The sequence below is a fragment of the Amblyomma mixtum genome, chromosome 2, assembly GCF_055824585.1.
Source record: "Amblyomma mixtum isolate Tamu chromosome 2, ASM5582458v1, whole genome shotgun sequence".
NCBI lineage: Eukaryota > Metazoa > Arthropoda > Arachnida > Ixodida > Ixodidae > Amblyomma > Amblyomma mixtum.
In genome coordinates, this window is record NC_143013.1 from 1,539,039 (window position 1) to 1,559,937 (window position 20,899).

Genomic DNA, 20,899 nt, shown 5'->3' on the forward strand with positions numbered 1-20,899 from the left:
TACTACGTGGGAGGCTTGATGATTAATTTCTACAAATTGTGTTCTGCCTGATAAGTAGTTGCTAATCCAATTAACTATAGAGCCATGAGCTAGAGTTGATTCTAGTTTATTAATTAGTTTAATGTGTGTAACCCGATCAAATGCCTTTGAAAAATCTAGTAGTATTAGATCGGTTTGCTTTTGTCTGTCTATGCTGTGGGATAAGTTGTGGACTAATTCTAATAACTGTGTTACTGTCGAAAGGCCTTGGCGGAAGCCATGCTGAAATGGGGAGCCGGGACGCCGATCGCATCGGCGTCCCGGCCGAGTTTGGAAATCCCCACGACTCCTGGCTGCTGCTACCGCTTGATGAGAATCTCCCCAAACACAAGCAAAGTTATAGGCTCCAGAATTCATTGACAGACTTCTCCAACACACCGACACGACGAAGAAGTGTGTTGTCGCCTACAGCGCGCAGCGTTTCCAGAATTTCGGTCTCGAGACAACCTCTTTCAACAACAAGGCACTTAGCCACTTCGAGAACTTTAGGCACTCAGTTGAATTCCGGCAAGGAAGAAAGCTTCAGGATTAGAATAACACGCAGGCAGACACACGTACATTGAAACGAAAGCAAAACAGCGGTGCGAACCGAGCGGAGCAACTTCCTTCCTCAAGAGTGAACTTTGACCGATCGCATCGGCGTCCCGGCCGAGTTTCGAAATCCCCACGACTCCTGGCTGCTGCTACCGCTTGATGAGAATCTCCCCACCCGCATCGCAGCCCCATCCCTTAACCTAGGTGTTTATTTTCACAGGGCTGAGGGGCCCCCCTCCCCCGATGCAAATCGGAGCTCCCCAAATGTGGCCCATATCCCCTCATCCAGATCTGCAAAAGGCTCCCCAGAAAGAACGGGAGTAAGAGGGAACAAAAGAAACTTGCAGCAGTCTAGGGGAGAGGAGGGTGTGAGAAAGAACGAAAGGCCTTCGCAAGGATCAGTGGGGAAGAGCGCGCGGCCTGGACAAGGGCCCGCTTTGGCTCGTCGCCCTCCGCTCTGAGAGAGGAAAGAGAGGAGGGACGGCCGGGTGTGCGCCGAGGAGGGGAGGTGTTTCCCTTCCCCTCCACCAGATGGCTCAACATGTGCGCCGAAGTGGCGCCGCCCGCCAGAGCGTTCAAGATGTCTGCCCGGACGGCGCGGCAGGGAAGCTCGGCTCTCAGGCACCTTGTTATTCCTGCCTGCTACTTGCAAGTTGCGGGTGAGTAAAGTTTATGTTCGAAACCTTCTAACATTCACGCAGCCGGTCGACCTGTCGGCATCGTCCGAGGTTGAGCGGTATAATTGTTTTTAGCACTACCCAACTAGCTGCGCTCACGCGCGCGCGAGAAACAAATGCTCCTCGTAAAAGAGGAGCTAAGCGCCTCCGTGCGCGGGACAGCTTGAAGTGAGTCGCCAACTGAGAGTTCGCACTTGCAATGAGGTTCAAAATGACAAGTTAATCGTTCCGAATGCGTTTGTTCGATGCGACAACGCCGTAATACGATTACAACGCCACGCCCACCAAGACATCTACAAGACGGAAGAATGTGATGAATTAAGTATGAATCAGGGAATAAGGGCGAGGCACGCTGTATACAAAACGCTTTTTAGCTCTGCGCGAAGTAAAGTGCAGGAGGCGTTGAGGAGATGTGTGTCAGCTGGACATTCTGAAGAGTGTATAGGTGTACAATGATTCATCTTCATGAACTCCTGTTCTATACAGAGGCAATCTATAACGGAAATCCCTGAACTGATTCGGCTTCAAGCTGAGTTGCGTGGCCGTTTTCTTACCTGTGCTAGCGATCTATCTCGCCTTCGTGAGACATATATAAGTTCAGAAACTGCAGCACTGTAGCTGAGCGAGGTCAATTTGCTCCGCATAATACTGAAATTCTTTTTCTTTTCCGCCTTTTTTATCATATAAAAACGGAACCGAAAGCTAAAGACTGTAAATGAAACTTCCGCAGAATAGTAGCCACATTGAGCATACTTAAATCATTATTACGTTTCATACGGGCTTCTAAATCGAGCTGTACGACTACTTATATGTTGTTTATATTTGTTCTCTGAATGCAGAATGAAGCTGTAGTTGCGACGTAAAGAACGATGAGACCTTACCTTTTTGCATTTAATGGGAAAATGCACAGCTTGATCACACACAGAACGTTTTTCTCTGCCTTGGAAAAAGGTGGCTTGACTTTAAATCCTTTCGCCTTTGGAGTACATGCATTAATCCTTCCTTGACTCTTGTTAAACGACGCTGCAGAGATTCGGGATGAGTTTGTTGCGTTTTAAGAAAAACATGTTAAGCTGCGCTGACTGGTGCGAATGAACTCTTACTTAGATTATGAACATTTTGGAAAAGAAAATAGCCAATAATTGCCATAACAACCACGATCTCGTTACATAAACGAGACTTGACTATATGGGTAGATTTTTAAGACCAAAAGTAGGCTGAAGCGGTTTACGCGAGCAGAATTTTTTATTTAGGCCGTCGTTAGTTTGAGGCGATGTCAATGTATACGTTAAAAGAACCCCAGGTGGTTGAAATTTCCGGAGCCCTTCATTACGGCGTCTCTCATAGCCTTAGTCGCTTTGGGACGTTAAACCCGCATAAAATCATAAAACCATTAGTTTGAGGAAGTAAATAAAAATAAACTGCCAAAATTTGCAGTATTTAAACACATATTTCCCATCCTTTTTCTGCCTCCCGAAAAGGATAACACCTAGATAAAACACCCGCCTTCGTGGCTCAGTGGTTAGCGCACTCTGCTACCGAGTCGGAGCACCCAGGTTCGAACCCGACTGCGGCGGCGGAATTCGGATGGACGCGACGTTAATGGAGCCAGTGTGGTGTGCAATGTAAGTACACGTCAAAGATTCTCAGGTGGTATAAATTATTCCGGGGGCCTCCACTACGCCACCCCTTTCTTTTTTCACTCCCACCTTTCTCCTTTCCCTCACGGCGCGGTTGAGGTGTCCACCAAGAAGTGACACAGTTATTACACCATTTCCTTTCCTCAAAAAAAAAAAAACTAATAATAGAAAATGCTTACGCATCAGAACTGAAATCATCTTTAGCAGAAGGTTTACGGCTCGCAAAATCACGCTATATCAGAATACATTTTGAAAGGCATGTTTACATCGGAAACGCGACTTCAGCCTACGCACACACGCAGGCAGGTATGAACACTCCTAATGCAGCCTAGGCAATATATAATTGCCACTGTAGCCAACCCTGACAGGAAAATTGAGCGGCACAACGTTAGCAGTATCCTGCTGCACAGCAAGCAGACGTGCGCGAGCACATCGCAGCGGTTCCGACGCCAGATGTCTTCGCCCAGGCGCGCAAAATGCAATATGTTAGAAGCGCCAAAGGCGGGGAGGAAAGAGAGAGAGAGAGAGGGAGCGGCTGCGGCTGCGGCTGGAGTGGCCTGCAGCCAGCGAACCGGAAGCAGGCGGAGGGAACAAATATATGGCCCAACGGATTCCGCACCTTCGCTATATAGCCAATTATGTTCGCACGCTCTCTAAGCGGGAGCCGCCTGCGTGGCCAGCCCTCGTTGATAAGGCGCGTGGTCTAGAGTGAGGAACTGACTCACTCTTTAGTGCGTGTAGTTGGTTCAGATGCGTACAAAGTGGGTCTCGATATTATGCAACTCTGGGAGACCAGTCAGTGAATTAGGTCGACTAACGACTACTCGATGGCGACCAGAAATCTCTTCTAATCGTACGGAGTTCGTACGATGCCTCTTTATTTAACAGACTTGATTCTGACAGGATCAAACAGTCAGTTTGAATAAACCGAAACTTCGAATTAAGCGAGTTCCAATTAACGAGGTAAACAGTGTTATCTTTTCGCACTTTTGATAGAGGAACCTTCGTTATTGGATAAAACTCGATTGTTGCCCATTTATATACCTCTACATGGTTTCAGAAGATCTATGTAAAGCCGATTCGTGCTTTAAACGCTTCTTTCTGAAATTTACTTCTCCTCCTGCAAACGGCAGAGCTGTGTGGAAATTGAGAGCTCCCCTAAACTTGTTTCAGAAAGCTTTCGACCGTTCATTGTCGGCGATCTCGCGCTCCTCACGCTACTTTAATCTCTTTTACCTCCTTGCCTCTCAAGACCAGGTAAGATTAGGTTAGGTTAGTATATGCAGAAAGGAAAGGCGTGGTAACTGTCATACTAGGCTTCACTAGCGAATAAGGCTGATTCGTTAGGAGCTGTATGCTTTTCAACACAGGCTGATGTAATTGTACCAAATGCTATAAATTGCTAGCATGCTCTGCTGTAATGGTGTTATCTATGACAAATGGAGGCCATGATGATGAAAGCTTTGTTTTCATAGTTACAGTAGATATGCGGGGCTCCGGCAGGCTCGAATTCGGCGCGAAAATTTGGATACACAGGTCACAATGAAAACGAAGGAAAAAAAGTAGCATGAGTTAATTGGTATATACTTCCTTCATGCAAAGGAGGTCTTCAAGATATCTTATTTGAAGAATTGAAATATCTTATGCCTCTTACAAAGCAGGTCCTCGTGGTCAATTAGCCTAATTTTAAGACCAACGCTAAAAAACGTGACTCGCGAATAGCTTCAAGAAAGAAACCGCGATCTGTACAGTATTTTCGCCTCGGAAAAACATGTCCTTCTTTTTCCTAAACATTAATGAAAGTCAAAATAAGAACTTGAAGGGTGTAGGCATATGATCTTGCCAGCGACATCAGAATAAGCAAGCATCAAAAGAAACATCACTGGTTCAAGGAGATACGAAATATTTTTTGTGCTTTCTTCCAGTATTTTCTTTTTCTTTGGGCTTATCATGCAAAAAGACGTAAACGATTGTTTTCATTTTTTTTAAGCACCTAACTTTTTCTGACCGTGCGAAGGTGAGCTGCAGGTGCGCATATAATTGCACCTGAATGCAAGCTTTGAACGCAAGGAAGGCACTGAAGTGGAACAAAAAATGTAAAGAAACTGAGAGAATTCATAAAAGTATACTCGACTCAGGAGAGCGCAATATAACATTTAGATGTACGCGCGAAATTCCCGCTCTCTGTCTGTCGGAAGCTGGCAGTTCATGTTACACAAAATCATTTAAACATATCGGCGAGAACTTAAGCACCGACAATCAGCGTCACCTGTAAAAGTTTCGTGATCGAGTTTCTAAGTTGTTACAGTCTTTTGATGAAGTATTGAGTCTTTGACGGTCTGTGCACCCTAAACAGAAATGTGTAAAAAGAGAGCAAGCTGTTCTCTAGCGTTCTTCCTTTCATAAAAGGGTGCTCGCTAGGGGCTTACTCCCTTTTTACTCTCATATAGGCGTATTTGCGTTTAGAGTGTAATGACTGATGGGAGAGCGAAATTCGTTTGTTTGCCCCCTTTTCTTTAATGAAAAGCAGCTGATAAAGTGGAAAAAGAAAGGAGGTAGTTGTAGAAATGGTCCACTAATATGCCAATGTGCGATATAACAAAACTTCAAAGCTCAGTTCATCTGTTTCATTCGTTTCTTATCGCTAGTTTAACCGGACTGTCTAGTCTGTTTGAAAAACGCGATCGTAGGCTTTCTGCAACAGCCAGTCCCGCAGGTTAAAGTTTTGCAGTTCGCCATTTTAATAATTGCGAATGGGCGCCGGACATACTTCTAGATAAAGCACTTTAAAGTCAACTATTGAACACATCAGAAAAATTATTTACAACAAGCGAGAAACGGTGTCAACAATCTGGCTATGAAGCATTCCCCAGGCTGGCGCTCGCATACATCGGCGATTCTTGCTGAGTTATCGCACTGCGTAAATAAGTAAACGAAGAACCGGCTCAAAAAAAAGAAGACATTTTTCATCTTGAGTATAGCACAGTTTTATGTTTAATGCCGAACGAACACGCAATTCCTGCCTAGGTAGCAATGTAAACGAGAGTAGCGCTGCGGTGCAGTCGTCGTCATGGGCGATTTCCTAGGGGGAACTCCGTACTCGCGCGGTAAATGCCGAATCCTGCAGAATCATCTCGAAGCATTCATTTAGCGAATAGACGGACTGTTTGACAAGCAAGCAGCACAAATAAATGAACAACAGATATCGAAATAAGGAGCCACGTGACCTGGAGCAGTCTCGCGGCTGCGTGGGCGGATCGAAGTGAAGACAGCGACGGGTTTCAGAACACGATGTCGCCCCTCGTCCGCTTGGCTTTGCTCAGCATAGCGCAATAGCGGCCAGAATTTCGAAAGGCGGCTGGTATGCACAGCATGCGTACGAGAGCAGACGATGCAGCAGTCCGTGAGTCGCAACTTTTAGGGCCCACGTGACCAGTGTTGCTGCTCTTCCCTGGGCGTGACGTCACCCGGCACTCAGAAGCCGGAACCGAAACCGCTCAGTATAAATAATGCAATGACAAATTATTTACCACACATGGGCGTGTATCACGCGCGTCTTGGGGCAATATGGAATGCTTGAACCAAAGAACACGGAAACATAAACATGGTGCCTCCACCCCTTTAGCGAATGCGCTCTTTCAAAACCAAAACTGGTTTCATAACTCGACGTCGTCCCTCGCCCGCTTGACTTTGCTCAACATATCGCGCTACCGTTCGACATTTCGAAAGGTGCTGGTATGCACAGCATGTGCAGGAGAGCAGACGACGCAGCAGTCTGTGTGTCGCAACTTTTTGGGCCCACGTGACCAGGGTTGTTGCAATTCCATGGTCGTGACGTCATAGCAAACCCCGCTGCTCAGAAACCTGAACCGAAATCGCTCAGTACAAATAGGCAATAATGAATTATTTACCACGCATATGTGAATTGCGGAGCACGTATCACGTGTCCTGGGGTAATACGCAGTGTTTGCAACAAAAAACACGCCAACCAAAAATTTGGTGTCTCCACCCATTGAACTACGTAATTAAATGAATAAATAAATGAGTAAGTAAATAATACATTCCGCTTTGGTTGGTTGGTTGATTGGGGTTTAATGTCCCAAAGCGACTGAGGCTATGAGAGACGCCGTAGTGAACGGCTGCGGAAATTTCGACCACCTGGGGTTCTTTAACGTGCACTGACATCGCACAGCACACGGGCCTCTAGAATTTCGACTTCAAGAAATTCAGCCGCCGCGGCCGGGATCGAACGCGCTTTGCCTGTAGTAGTAGCCACGCTGGTAATAGCATACCCAGTGAATCCTTCTGTTATTTGTAGTACTATTTCACATCAAAAATCAATAACTCTTCTCGTATTCCCTCTTATACTCTTTTTTTTTTTAAGTAAAGTAAAATAAGATAGTTCTGGAGTACTTTCACCGTGAACCCAGACGCAGCTGAAAACGCGATCCGTGCTTTAAACAAATAACTGGAGCTGCTTCGCTTCGAGGCGCAGGCGACAACGGCCAGTAAAGGGTACACAGTTTCGCAAGAACGAGTCTGTCTGCGCGCTGTTCACCGCTGCACCGATTCCGAGAAGACCATAAAGGTGCACGCAACGATCTGCGCAGAAAGAGCCTTTTCTATGGGAGAGACTGAGCTCGGGTCATCGCCTCCGACGACGACGACGACAACGCTCGCGGCTTCGTAGGCCCGTGTTGCGCTACCGATCACGCGATCGACGGCCAACGCATGACCGGCTTCGACAAACGCAGCGTCGGCGGCGGCAGGAGAGGAAGGAGTCCAGAGCGCCGTTTTCCCTTCGGACAATCGACCGCAAAGGCGACACGGGACGGAGGGAGAGGAGGATAGAGACAGGGATCTAATACAACGGCCCTCGGAAAGCTCGGAAAGCGAGGGATCTGTTTTGCCTATTTTTATTTTATTTTTTTCATTTGTTGAATGCTTCTTTTTTCTTTTTCCCCCGGCTGCTTGGCAACTCGGCTCTGAAGGAAAAAGAAAGCAGAGAACGCGACTAAAAGAATCGAGTGTCACTGGGTTTTCTTGATATTTTCTATTATCCCGTGGATGTTGCCGTCATGTGTTGCCAAGGCGAATGAAACGGCGTACAAATGGCGCTTGGCCTCCGAGAGGCGATCAGGCGGACGGTGCTTTGGTGCGGACCGCCACCGATGCGATGTCCATGAGGGTAGACAGAAACACAGTAGAACGTCCTAAAGGCATCAGAGTTATTTTTATTTATTCTCTCTCTTTCTTTCGCTTTCATTATACCTTTTTGAACTCCGTTTCGGGTTCTTTGCTTTGATTCCATCGTTTGCCGAGCTGCAGGAGGAGCTTTAGCGATAGTGTACTTTGGAAAAAAGGCCCTTTATGGACTGGACGGCACTCAGGGTGGATAAACATTTCGCCGAAAGGCTTTACATGTTTTCGCGTTTGCGCGAAGTGAAACTAAACATTGCGCTGCTGCCATATGCTTAAAACATTCAAAGATAAGAGCAAAACTCTAATATTCTTTAAGGTTCCAACATAACTTTTGTGTGTAAAGTTAGAAAAATATCTAAAGCTGCCTTCGGCAGCACCGTGTCAACTAAGGAAGAAAGCTACTAAATTATTACTTACTCTTGTGATTGCGGAATTTTTCTGAGGCTGAGAAAACGGCATCGTGTTTTGAAAACAGGCCATGAGCTTGAAGTTTATAAGCCATTATGATTCGCTCATAAGCCCCCATTCTATATCCACAGCTATAAATTCATATATTTTAGAGATTAACAACAGTGCGAAAAGCAACATATGATTAGGAAGTGACATCAATGCTGCGTGAATATTATATGAGAGGCTGTAATTTTCTTGCAGCATTCATGAATGCGCGTGCGAGCTTTCAGGAAAAGAACCTCAGGTGGTCGAAATTTCCGGAGCCCTTCACTACGGCGTCCCTCATAGCCTGAGTTGCTTTGGAACGTTAAACCCCAATAAACCAAATCAAACCAACCTTTAGCGGTATTGTTCATTTTTCCAGACAATAGTTGAAATATCCTGGGCCGACAGCATCTACTACATAAACCATTTTTATTTTCTGGTTAAAAGAAGCGTTACTTGAATAAAATGCTAACAAATGTGAAGGCAGAAACCCTTTACCTTTGTTTGCTGCTGCCTGAGACATTAAGACTGGCAGCTAGCCAGTAATCTGTCATCCGCTGCGGTATCAAGCGCGGTACTGACAAATGGCTAAGAGGCATAAAGATGAATCGAGAAAGCGCTCCTTACAAAGTGGGATCGCTATTCTACTTTACAGACGTCTATTCGTGTACAAGCATTTCTGGAAGCAGCGGCTCAGTCCCATTCTTCATAAAGCCTGAATGTTCTCACATAATTTAATCAGATGGCACGGTTAAACGACAATAAACTATAATGTTCCCAGTGTTTGGGTCCAAGCTTTGGGTTTCAAGCTCATGAAGTTGATTGCCTTAGGATGTGTCACCCGTTTTCTTGTATCCTAGTTGTTCAGGTTTATTAATTCGCTTTTAAAAAAAAAAAATCCCCATTCATTACTTACTAGGAGATTTAGTCTTGTTATTTTTGCTTGCCGACTTCTAACTTGAAGAAAATATTGTTTTATTCTTGCTTGAACTTTAACCCATGTGAAACTAATGCAAGCAATTCATTCCGACCTTTGCACATTTTTCGCCAGTCGCTTAACAGTTTGTAGAGATGCCAGAGACAGCGGTTGTCATCGTTTGGTACTACAATAACTCATTCATTTTGCTCTGTACATAGAGCGTGTCTGTGACAGTCCAAAAAACTTTGACTGCCCACCACTTATCGCCTTTGTTTTCTAAAAATACTCACTCAATATCATTTCAGCAACATGTCCAACTTTTATTATTTTGTAAATTTTGGCTCGCGCTACCCAGCACACCAGCCACCGAGGTGGCTCAGTGGTTATAGTGCTCGGCTGCTGACCCAAAAGACGCGGGTTCCATCCCGCCCGCGGCGGTCGGAGGCGAAATGCTAGAGGCCCCTGTACTGTGCGATGTCAGTGAACGTTAAAGAAACCCCAGGTGGTCGAAATTTCTGGAGTCCTTCACTACGGCGTCCCTCATACCCTGAGTCGCTTTGGGATGTTAAACCTCATAAAGCCATAAAACTAAGCTGCCCAGCACATCCTACACAGTGTAGCTGCGCCGACGTTGATTTGTAGCCAGCTCGACGCGACCAGACTAGTCACTGGGGATGTTTAAAAAGGATGTTTGGAAACTAGTCTCAGCACAATGTTTGACGAGCTAAAGCGCCTCGCGCTTAGTAATAGCTAAGAGTTCACGAGGCTTGCTGTAATAGGGGAGCCGCGGCTAGAGGAGAACACAGGTATTTGGAAACGAGTAGCAGAGGCCTTTGTCCTGCGGTCGATGTAATCTGGCTAATGATGACGATGACGACTAAATAAATAAGCACATTCCGTGCCCTCTACAAGGCGGCCGCCTGTCGCGCTCTCCATGTAGCTGTTTAAGGACGCCAAAGCTCGCGCGCTGCCTAAATTACGACCGCCCCTTTGCGGGGGCTGTAATCAGTCCTGGCTTCCGCGTCGGCAAGCCAACCGTGGCGCCCTCTGATAGCGGCGAAGTAAGCTTGTACAGGGAATGGGCAATAACGGCGCGATCCAAACAAGGATACGTGTATGCTGTTGAGAGAAGGACGCGGGGGAGTACGGTGTGCCGAACCGGACAGATCCAAGAAGGGAAACATGTCGGACATTTGCATCGAAAAGGGGAACGAACTGGGGCCCGAGCAGTCGATATGTGCCGCTCGCCTTCTAGACGTGACCAGCCTGCGTCGCTGTGTACGGGCGGAACGCTTCCGCGTGTCTTTGCTTCTCTTTTATCGCGTCCCATGAGGCCTCACCTCTTTCTTATCTCTTCCTGCGGTAAGCTTGCCGTTTTTCGTAAGTTACTGAGCGTTTCTTGTTTTTGTTTTTTTTTCTGTTTCCTTTTTTCTTCTTCAGTGCTCTATAAACGTGAGTTGCCGCATTTACCTGCATAGGATCGCCACTCGGGCAGCCAGGTGCTACGCGTGCCCAATGTTTCGCAGACGGGACACAGACAAGAGTCCGTGCAGGCATGGGTTGCTGGAAACATAATAAATTAGTGCCAGTTGCAGTTAGTGCTAGGGGCTGTGCCGGTGCTCCGAAATTTGAACCTCAGCCGATAACTGACGTCTTAGTCTAAGGTCGTGGAAATTTCGTTCGTTAATGAGCGTTTTTAAATTTTCCGCACTTCTCGACTTTTGCGTCTTGAATCCGTGGTCGTGCTTGTATGTATGTATGTTATTGGGGTTTAACGTCCCAAAGCAACTCAGGCTATCAGGGACGCCGTAGTGAAGGGTTCCGAAATTTCGGCCACCTGGGGTTCTTTAACGTGCACTGACATCGCACAGCACACGGGCCTCTAGAATTTCGCCTCCATTGAAATTAGACCTCCGCGGTCGGGATCGAACCCGCGTCTTTCGGGTCAGCAGCCGAGCGCCGTAACCACTGAGCCACCGCGGAGGGGCATGTATGTATGTATGTATGTATGTATGTATGTATGTATGTATGTATGTATGTATGTATGTATGTATGTATGTATGTATGTATGTATGTATGTATGTATGTATGTATGTATGTATGTATGTATGTATGTATGTATGTATGTATGTATGTATGTATGTATGTATGTATGTATGTATGTATGTATGTATGTATGTATGTATGTATGTATGTATGTATGTATGTATGTATGTATGTATGTACGTACGTACGTACGTATGTATGTATGTATGTATGTATGTATGTATGTATGTATGTATGTATGTATGTATTTATGTAGAGTGGGTTGAATTTTAAATCCTCGGCGCCACAAGGTAATTGCCGCTCGCCATAATAGCACGAGAGCACGAGGAGGAAAGGCCGGTAGGTTAACCAGGAGAGGAACGGTTTGCTAGCCTTCACTAGGGGAAGATGATAAAGGTATATAAAGGTGAAGAAAATTAGAGTAACAAGAAAATTAAATCCGCAAGCAAAAAGATTGAGTCAAAGCCATAGCCTACCATTCAGGCACGACGCTCTCAAGAAACGGAGCAGTGCTTGGAAGATATTCAGCGCCTACGATTGCGGCGGTCACTGTCCGCAAAACTTCATCTCCGTCAGCAGGCGTGGGCCAAGGCCATGTGGTCAAGGCGCTCCTGCGCACGGCATAGAGGCTGCCTTTCGGCACTGTATGCAAGGTATACCCAAAGAATGTATTCGATCGCCTAGTCGTACGTACATACAGCGCATGCAGGGTTATCAGCCGCACCGATCACAAATGAGTAGTGGTTCGTAAGTGCGCCACCAAGCCAGAGGCGGCACTGCAGAGTTGCTTCACGTCGTGATAGGCCGGATGGAAGCCAGAGCTTCACATTACAGTCCAGGGATGGTATACTAGGGTTCGAAAACTGGCCAGAATCCCATGAGGCAAGCTTGATCTCCCGCATAGCTTTCGCAACCAGGGCGAATCGCGCGGTGGGCTGTTCGCGCGGCCTCTTCCGGACGGTGGTTGCCTGAGACGCCGCTGTGTCCTGGTAGACACTGGCAGATAATATCGCGTCTGTTGTTAATCTCGGATTTCCGCGACCATGGGACACAAGGCGAAGAGCTCGAACGCTTTGAAGGGCTGCTTTTGAGTCAACAGAGATAAACCACTGCTGTGGGCTCGCACCACTCATGAACCCAAGCACAGGCAATAAACCCAGTATTGGAAACGTATTGGCAAATTCAGGTCCAACAAAGGGCCACAGTGAAACCATCCATCTGCAATATTGGGTCGATAACCTGTGGTGCTTGGGAAAGGGTTCACGCCTGCGTAGCGTGCGCACTGTAGTTCTCCAATACGGATAGCCTTCCGGTTGGTAAAGTAGTATACTGACCATAGTAAGGCCTAAACATGAAGCATGATACGCAGCTTCGAAGAGCCAATTTATCAGTACCAAAAACAACGTCCGACTACGCTGCGCCTATATTGAAAGAGGAGGTTCATCGATTCGAATTAGTGTCTGCTGGTGCAGCGTATCATGCTATGCTAATGTGTATTACAGCAAACCTTCTGTCTATCTTTCCTTTCCAAGAGCAGCTGCCGTCGATCTCTTTGCTGGAAATGGTTGAACTAGCGGGAGTAGGCTGTTGTGTTCCGATTGGGTGTGAACGTGTGCGGCGAGATTCATATTGATTCTATATAGATATCCTTCATGTGCATCACATTTATTTTTCTTTTCCAGGGCATGATTGCGTTCTTAAGTGAGGGTGCATCGCCACGTTTTGTTGTTTTGCTCCAGCTATGTTTTAGCGGTATCTTTTTTTGTTTTCCATGAATTGCTGTCTTTACCGTTGACAGAGGCAACCTTCCGGGGGCTTATTTGATGGTGCTCCCTAAAGTGGTGAAAAGTATCCCGTTAAGCTTGCTCTCAATTATTGCGAATTTTTGATGATCCAGGAAACGTTTGGCCCATAATTATGACTTCACGAATAGATTGAAACACCATGTATAATTTAACACTAAAGGCGTGGTTATTTTGACCGCAAACATAGTGTGAAAAGATAAAATATGAGATGGAACCGGCCTGGATTTCTTTTCAGGCAGATACCAGCCCAGGAAATCTGGACAAACGCTTCTAGTTTACATGGCTGCCACCACTTGCCGCGTGATGCTGAACACTCAAAATCACCGCGGGAATTTCGAATGTTCGGTACACTTAATTTATCTTCTATGCCCGTCGGAAGTAGTGGTCGAAGTATTTTATAGGTAAGAATTTGCACCTGAGAATTGGAAAAGCTGGGCACAAAAAGAAAAAAAGTTTTTCGGCGCAGTAACGCAGGCTAATCTCATGAATAGTCTGCACGCATGAGCAGGCGTGCATGTTCCACTCGTTGGTACCAACGCAGGGTCACTGGGTCGATAAAGAGCTCTACTCTAGATTTGCTCCCGTACACTGACAACGAATTTTTTGCTGCCGACTGTACATTAACGCAGCTGCAGCATCCAAGCGGGTGACCTTTGTGGTCAGTCACGTGGTGCAGTTGGCTTCTGCAAAAAGCAGGTGGTGGGTTTACGACGAAGCGGTCACAATTAAGTGGGAAGTATCTGTGGTCATTAATTAGGGCAATGTGCGCTGAGAGTAAGTGTACTGAAGGAGTGGGGGAACACTCATACATGAATACACCTATATGGGAGTAAAAGACGGTAAGCAGTCCTCCAGCGCACCTTCTATATAAAAAGGAGCGCGCTAGAGGACAGTTTACTCCCTTTTTACTCCTTTTTGTTAAGAGTGTACGTACTCCGAAGGAACCAGTCCCGCATATCTCTTCGTTAAAGCCACACCTTTGACAGATTTCGTCCAGCGCTGAAGGCGATACGATGCAATTTCTTTCCCATTCAGTCAAGGGAAAGACGGGGATGCTCTCAATAAGAAGCCGCTGAGTTTCAATAAGAAGTCGTTGGACGGCATCTACTACTGTTAAAATAAGAATTAATTGGTTGCCCTCAAATAAAGATTGCACATCCCGACTACGGGGGAGTGGCAAAGACACACACGGTGAATTGCTGGAAACAGGAGTGTTTAGCGGGGAAAAAAAGGAGTAGTAATAGCGTGTAGGTCGACAAACTGAACGACGCTACGACAGGAGACCTGTTAACTAGGAGATCTAAAACGGGACGATGGCTTTATGTGCAAATTCGAATACAACGCATATAATGTTTCAAGTTCGCACTGATGGAAGCAGAGCTTTATCCGAAACACCCGTTTATTTTTTTCTTCATAAAAGTCAGCGTATATCGAAAAAGTAAAAAAATTATTCCAGGTTCATTTTTGCAGCTATCCAACCTCACTGAGTTCTTTTCAAGCAGCTTTAACAGCGGGCGCTGCAAATTAAAAGGCAGCGCTGACAAATTATTCAGGAGCAGAGCCCGTGTAGCTGCTTTCACGTCACAACAAGTTACTAGTTTGCATACAGTCATCATAATGAATGATTAGGCCGCGATTGTCGACATACTGCATAACGTTGTTACGAGTGAATACTTACATCTTTACGGACTCGGTGTCAGTTATGCAGACAATAATTTAATTTGCTGCGACGATTCGCGGCTCCGGCGAGACGAATTATGAAAGCACTTCGAACGGTACGCTCAGAATGAAGCTTTCTTTCGTTTTCTTCTCATTATTTATTATGAAAAATCCAAGAGATAACAAACAACGACCCAGAGGGGACGCAGCGCATACTCGCAACTACACGAATTCTGGATTTCTTGATTTTTTATAATGAACACATACAAACTATAGCTCAGCTTTCTGCCCTGTTGCTTCTCATTGTGCCGAACGGGTTCTCGCCCAGTCGATACCACATTGCTTTGGCTTCTGCGTGTTAATGCAAAACATCTTCACATGTGTATCATTAGAATTCAGCTCACCAAGCTGTCCTGCAAGTGATTCATCGATGCATTTTATTTTTGCTCATTTCTCTGCTTCTTTCACTGGTCACGGGTGAGATGGTAAGCCTTTGTTTCCACCCACACAGCTCCCGAAAGAGCTGGGTAAACAATCTCCCTTCCGAAAGGGCCCGCCAATCGAAGGCAGCCGAGCGACCACCGTGGCTCGAGCTGCAGTGTCAACACCAATGTCTTAGCGGATAGGCCGACGCCCACATAAATGCTGACGTGTCGTGGCAATGACTGGTGTGCAAACACTTTTGCTAGCTTTTACGAGTAAGGCGGGGACGCCACTTGGGCGAGAAAGATTGCGCCGTGGTGACAGGTTTCTCCTGGTCAATTTGCTACCAGGTTACACCAGTAATTAGCCATGATTAAGAGCTTAATTCTGTTCATTGGTACATGTCGTAAAAGGAGAGTGGGGAGTGAAACAGTGTGAAGGCGCAATTAACAAACGAAGAGTGGAAAATGCAGGAGCTGTCTATGAGCCATCTTTATTGCCCATCCATCTTTTCTGCCATCGTGTCTCTCTCTCTCACACACACACACACACGCACACACACACACGCACACACACGCACACACACGCGCACACACTCACACACACGCACACACACGCACACACACGCACACACACGCACACACACACGCACATATATATATATATATATATATATTAAGCAAACAATGTAAGGGGAATGAGGGGGTCGTTATAAATATGAGAGAAGCCAACAGCCACAGAAACCAACGGGCACAGGGGATTTTTAATTTATTTATTTTATTCTGTTGCTCGATGTAGAATATCACTGAATATGTTATCGCTTAAAGCTAATTGATTAGAAAAGCAGAAGAAAAACAACCACATGCCACCGGTGGGATTCGAACCCATGACCTCCGAATTACGCGTCCGGTGTTCTACGCAGATTTGACAGCCGTCGCCGTAGTTCAGCGGTAGAGCACCGGACGCGTAATTCGGAGGTCGTGGGTTCGGATCCCACCGGCGGCATGAGGTTGTTTCTTCTTCTGCTTTTCTAATCAATTAGCTTTAAGCGATAACATATTCAGTAATATTCTAAATCGAGCAACAGCATAAAATAAATAAATAAATTAAAAAACCCCTGTGCCCCTTGGTTTCTGTGGCTGTTGGCTTCTCTCATCTATATATATATATATATATATATATATATATATATATATATATATATATATATATATATATATATATGACAGAAGCCAACAGCCACAGAAACCAAGGGCCACAGGGGATTTTTTTTTAAATTAATTTATTTAGGTTTGGTTTTATTGGGGTTTATTGGGGTGTTCATCAGCGCCACCCCGCGTTCATAAGCGGCGGACGTGGAACGTCCTGAGTTACCGCAGGTGTGACGTAGAACGTCATCGAACGGAGAGGGTGGAAGCTGCGTGAGAACCCTCTTATGCTTCCTATGGCGTCAAGGCTGCCAGAACCGAGGCCCTATATATATATATATATATATATATATATATATATATATATATATATATATATATATATATATATATATATATATATATATAAAAAATCCACTATACTGATTATCCACTATTTGCGCCCTTTCATTCTCTATGTCAGTAATAACGAAAACAAAAGACGCTACTGCCTGGAAGGGATGAAAGGAGAACGAAATTTTTGGCGGAAAACCTCAGTCACAAGTTGTTCTGATGCGCGTATGTAATTTTTACATGTACCACGCCGGTCTCGAGATGGAAGTGCGTATCTCATTTATTAAGAAGTGTTTAACGACCTTGTTATTACATAAAAATATATTTTGTCATTTCAGTACCACCAAGTTCATTTCGACAATACTCCAGTGCGGCACTGAAGCCATAAGGGGCGGGAACAAAGGGAAGAGAGGGCGAATAAAGAGCAGGCAGAGGAATTAAGGTTAGTCAGAGAGAAGAAAGAAGACTTTAACACCATGTGCCCATGAGACGACATACTGGGGAATGCAGAATCGCTTGGGTACAAGCAGCAAAGATAACAATAACGCCTTTACTCTCCCCCTCATCCATCGCTCACGGTGCCGGAAGCTCGCCTTCTTCGGCACATCCAAATGAATGCAGTTATCACCCCGTCTCGCCTCTTTCTCTATCGCTATCGATCAGACCCTTCCTGTCCCAACTGCCCCTGTATCTATGCGGACCTGGCCCATTGCCTCTTCTATTGCCCGGTTGCTAAGCAGTCGGGTTCCTACCCCCCACCTTCTTTACCCATCACCACCTGGCTCGACTGGCTTGGCTCTGAAGGGGAGGAATTAAAAACAGCGTCTTCTGGTCGCCCAGGCGGTCTACATGCTCGGCCTGTAAATTATGGCCGAATAAAGGTCTTGTACTACTACTACAATAATAAATCAGGAGAAAGCAGTGAGCTGCGTCGCCTCAAAAAAGCTGAAGTAAACCTGCATACACCGGTACTTCATGAACACTTTAACCGATTGGTGCTCGGCTGTTGACCAGAAAGACGCGGGTTAGATCTCGGCCGTCGCGGTCGAATTTCGATGGGGGCGAAATTCTAGAGGCCCGTGTACTGTGAGATGTCAGTGCACGTTGAAGAGCCCCAGGTGGTGTGGTCTAAATTTCCTGAGCCCTTCACTACGGTGTCGCTCATAGCCTGAGTCACTTTAAGACGTTAAATCCATGAACCAAACCAAACCTTTAACGGACTGCATTAGTGGGAAAGGAAAAGATAGATCATGAGGCTTCTGTCGGTTCGTGTCATGATAAACAGATAATCCACCAGATCTGGTAGTGATTATTAAGAAGTGCCTGCTGCTCTTCCACCAAGTCTGAAGTGGCTCATAGTGCCCCGTGTGGCTGCATCTTTTTTGTTTGGTAGCATAGAAACCTCACCGGAGGAAAAAAACAGGCGGCGACCGTCCAGTGATACCCAGAAAATTGATTGGCTGGCGGGCAGTGACGTGAACAGTGATGTCACCGGAGAGGAGAAATCACACTGGCCGGAGGGACGTGACGTCATCAGACCGGAGACTTCTTATCGGCTGGCGGGAAGTCAAGTCTTCAAACCAGCCTTCACCTGCCAACCGCGCCGATGGCAGGTGGTGCACTGCAAGAGGTCGGGAAAGTGGGTCTCTCACAAGCCTGCACCAATCACTTACGGCAAAGGCATCTACAGCTTCGACTGCTATCGAACTGCCGGTACATACTGGAATTAAGCGTACCCATGTTTCCTCTAGCGTCTGCGAGTCACTTGTTGCTGCCAAGTGTTCATGTCGTTTCTGAAAGCCATGCGAGAGAACTTACTGCATTTTAGGTCGTTATGGATAGGATGTTGGGGTTTTCGTTGGTCAAGCTACTCAAAGCAGCGGAATGCCTTCTAGATATCTCCTGTTACCAATAAAATGTAAACAGTGTGAAGACATGCATGGGAAATCTCTTGAAGGTAGCCTTGATGTCTCCGACGGTTTTATTAGCTTTCGCTAGCATTACTTCGGTTTCTCAGCAGGGCCATTAAACCTGTACTGACGTTCCTCGAGGAGCTTGAGCAGTACTAGACGACACAGTGACTGGATCCGGGAATCGCACTTGCCATACATTCTAAAGCAGGGCTACCATTTCGATTAAATGCGAAGTTAGACATTAGGCGGACTTTATAGCACATAAGGGGAATCCCTATAATCTGGGATTCTCCTCTGTGCTATAAAGTAAGCTTAACGTTTTACGAGGGGCCATTGCGTGGCGTAACCAGCTTCCAAGGACAGCCGGCGTGCTTGATTGTTGTAGGCGTTGTGTAAAGAGGTTGACCAAGTCGATCAAGTACATTTTACCTTGAAGTCAATGCGAGGTAGAACATTGTGCAATTCGTCCAATGAACTTACAGCATTTGAAGCAAATCCGGCCACTATGAACTACATACTTGGAGCAGTACTCTCCATGCGAACCTTATGACGGCTCTCGACTGAAGCCCACTGCGTGAAATGGTCATCCTAGTTTGTTTCCCACTGCTGACGCCATCAGCGCGTTAAACGAGAAGTTTCAAAGGGAAATAGATATCTGGAATGATGAAAGCCGCGCCAGTTTTCGTCAGAGACATCCACCGACATGCACTGTTTTTTCCTCACTGAGAAATCTGTCGCCCCGAGGAGCACAGTGAACACCATAAAAAAGTTGTGTTGTTACAGGTTTAATTTATAGATACGGGTTGACTTGAGCCCGGCGCGTCAGCGCGAAGGTGCGTATACTTTAAGGACGAATACGCCTTTATGGGAGAAAGAAAGGAGTAAAGTTGTCCTCTAGCGCACACCCTTTAAAAAAGGGTGTGCCCTAAAGAACAACTTGCTCCCTTTATACTCGTCTCTGTTTAGAGTGTACAACTTCTTTTACATCCCCACTTCTCTTTAGTCCTTGCTTAGGAGTCCTTACGTAGCGCGACAATGTGAAATAGAACACATTTTTATGCGAAGCATACTAGCCGCACAACCGAGCTCTTCCTTGCTGCGCCGCGCGCGGCCCCGTAGCTACCACTTGACCTACATCGTCGCACCACGTGATATGACGTCAAAACAGCTGTGAAAGCTGGGGCTCAACTCGTGCGCTCGCTTGCGGACGCGCAGCCTCCGCCGGCGGCCTTTTAGGCTACTATGCTTCGCATCCTAGGCTTAACCATAAGCTAAGCCAGGCCATTTTTTTTCCTAAGAAGCTCGAAATGCTCAATATTTTTCCATATCTTGTTACTGATATCTCACGAAAGTAAGGAGGTAACTCATTCACGCATGCGCGCTCGTACCTGCACGCGCGCACACGCGCGCACAGGTAGGCACACACAAGGGCGCGGGTGACCGCAAAACGTGTTAATAATTTTTCAGCGGTAAAATTATGGGCAAGTGGGACTTATAATAATGCAAAGTTGAACGTTTCGTATGGCTATGTGAATGCGGAAAATTAAGTGGATGAAAAAGTTAAGCGTCAGTTAGGCATCCAGGAACAAAAACCCTTCGTGTGACAACATAAAACATGCCAGTACATTCAAGTTCGCTTTGTGAGGACTGCACAGATTTTAATTTTAAATGTTTGTCCGTTCATTTTTCAGCCCGCGTGCGTCCAGTATCAGTCTCACCGCGTATTGTTCTACGCGTTCTAAAACGTTTGTGCAAATACTGGGCGTTGTAGAAGAAGTTTCTCATGCTCGTCTCTGCGGTAAACATGAATCATATACGTATAGTGGTTGATCGCATTAAGTTATTAGCAAGGCTACCCTTTCTGTTTCTTTTACAACAGAAAAATATAATATACAGGGTCTGTTCTGCAAGTAGTAGGACTGGTTTTTTCCTGGGCGAACGGGCGGACGAGAGGTGGTCTGCGCGTGAAAGATCGTTGAAGGGGGATATTGGGAATGCTGGGGAAAATCGGCAGTCGGCTCTCGGCCGTTGAAGAGAGGACGTCGCTTGTACTGCGAACCCCTGTCGAAACGTCTCGTCACGCAGAATCATCGAGCGTTTACTGGATCAGCGATACGTGATAAAAT

The 20,899-nt window shown here is 46.1% G+C and overlaps 1 pseudogene across 1 annotated transcript in view; it reads left to right on the forward strand.

Annotated features, from left to right (window-relative positions):
- The first annotated feature begins 1,104 nt into the window (after nucleotides 1-1,104).
- Nucleotides 1,105-20,899, forward strand: part of LOC149358207 (uncharacterized) — a 39,009-nt pseudogene continuing 19,214 nt past the window's right edge. The window contains exon 1 of the transcript XR_016288642.1: nucleotides 1,105-1,232. The product of XR_016288642.1 is annotated as an uncharacterized LOC149358207 (transcript). The remainder of the gene's footprint in view (nucleotides 1,233-20,899) is intronic.